Consider the following 2,285-nt stretch of genomic DNA (forward strand, 5'->3'; position numbering starts at 1 on the left):
AGTGGCTACAAATTGGGCTGCTAATCTCCTGGTCAGCAGTTCGAAACTCTCAGTCGTTCTGTGGGAGAAAGATGAGACTTTCTGCTCCCGTACAGATTTACAGCCTCGGAAACCCTATGTAGGGTCGCTATGAGTCGGAACCGACTCTACAACACATACATCACCATCAGTTACCACAGGTAATGACAGCATAATTGTGTTTATGCATATAAAGTAGTGAAATAGAATTAAACATCTTAGCTTTAAAAAGTCAGGTCCTCCCACCCCCTCTAAAGTTCCACATCCATACATAAAGTAGCTTCAGAATCAGGCAAGTGGCAGGTAAAGATCATTTGAAGACAGTAACTTCAGGTGCTTTTCAAATATGCCATTGTTATTGTGAGTTCTAAAAAGGCTAAGAGGATAGTAGAGGTAAGTTCTTAAGGCTTAGTTTAAGTACTAGCAGTTGTAATCAGGATATTCATTGATTCCTTCCTTGTTCAAATTCTTTAACTCTTGTTCCTAAGTAGTTTTCTTATTTATTATTTAACTAATTCACGCGAAGGGATTCAGCTCGGAAATACTTTTATCCATGATACTTAGAATTGATGATTATTTGCCTGGTCTCCAACTTCTTTCTCTCAGTTCGTGATGCCAGCTGGGCTGCAGGGCTGGCCTTCTGTCATGTGTTCCGCCACAGTTCACTGCTGGATATTCCACTCTCAGACAAAAATAGCCACCCTCTTAGAGGTAGTCCTTGAAAATGCAACTTGCTTCTATAATGGAAAACATAATATGGAAGTAAAGTTGAAAACAGGAAATTTAATAAAATCAAGAGATGTTTGATCACCTTTCTCCAGAAATTTAGAAATAGTTCAGGATTTCATTAATAAGAGTATAGCATCAAACAGACATATCTGAAAGATGGGTTGTTGTTGTTTCTGGTAAGTGCTGTCGAGTTGGTTCAAAGTCATAAGTAGCTCAAAAGAATATATCTCCAAGCTTTGCCTTGGGGATCATAACTATGGACTTTCATTGTTGAATTTTTATTTCATGATTCCTATCTCTTCAGTCTATTTTGTTATCACTTACAGTCTTCTGGTCTTAATTCTGATTCTGTGTTCTGGGCACAGAATTGGGTACAGTAGAGTTGAGTTAAATGGGGTTGAAGGCACTTGGAGTCCATTGAAGTCAAGTGCAGTTAAGTATGTATGAAGCTTATAGGATCAGAATTTCACTTGTCAGAATAAAATCTCTGATTTTGTGCATGTGATGCCTGTACACAATTTTTAATGCCTTCAATTGCTACATATCCAAGTTTGTCTCAGCCATACTCCATTCTGTTCCTCATCACATACTTACTTTTATTAAATACTATCATATTTCCTCACATGGCACTGTAGAATGATCATTGGACTGCAAGGTTGCTTTGAGCTGGAGGGTCAGCAGTTCAAACTCACCAGTTGTTCTTTGAAAATCCCATTCAGGGCTGCTGTGAGTTGGAACTAACTAGATGGCACCTAACAACAACAAAGTGACATTTTGAAGAAAAGTTCTGACTATGCCTAAAAACTAGATCGTTTTTTGGCAAAGTAGATGCTAATTTAATTATTATATAAGTGGTTGTTGGTTTTTCTCCCTGCTTAATTCTCCAGGATTTCTGTCCATTTCAATTCACAACAAGGAGAAGTTGAGACTTACCCAGGAAGGCTGTGTTTAATTCTTTATTGGAGTCTTCTCTTACCAGAATACATGGTGACAGAAATCAAAAGAGTAATGGACACTTCAATTTTCTTCTAAGAAATGGAATATTAATGATCTGCTGACACACTTAGATGCAAGTCTTCTCCACTAGAAACAGAAGGGTATTTTCTTTCCATTTGTAAGTATTTCTCTCTTCCTTTGAAAAACTTAACTTTAACATTAAGGGGATGCCCACAAGTGAAAAAGACATCAGAGGATTCACAAAACATCAAGAGACAACCCAAAAGCTGGACATGGTGAAAAGGAAACAAACCCGACAGAGGTCAGGGCACTCGCTAACTTCTCAGGAGACGTGCTCTTTAATCTCTACATCCTGCCAACTCATCCTGCAGCTTCCTACATTCCCAAGAATAAAAGTAGATAAATCACATTTTTTGTTGTTGTTTACTTACAAGACCTTATTAAAACATGCATTCAAGAAAACTCTCAGGAGTATATTTACCAAATGTATTAGGTATCTGTCCATTGTGTTGTTGTTGTTGTTGTCAGGTGCCATCGAGTCGGAACCGACTCATAGGGACCCCATGCACAGCAGAACGAAA

Source organism: Chrysochloris asiatica, unplaced genomic scaffold (genome assembly GCF_000296735.1).
Source record: "Chrysochloris asiatica unplaced genomic scaffold, ChrAsi1.0 scaffold00103, whole genome shotgun sequence".
Classification (NCBI taxonomy): domain Eukaryota; kingdom Metazoa; phylum Chordata; class Mammalia; order Afrosoricida; family Chrysochloridae; genus Chrysochloris; species Chrysochloris asiatica.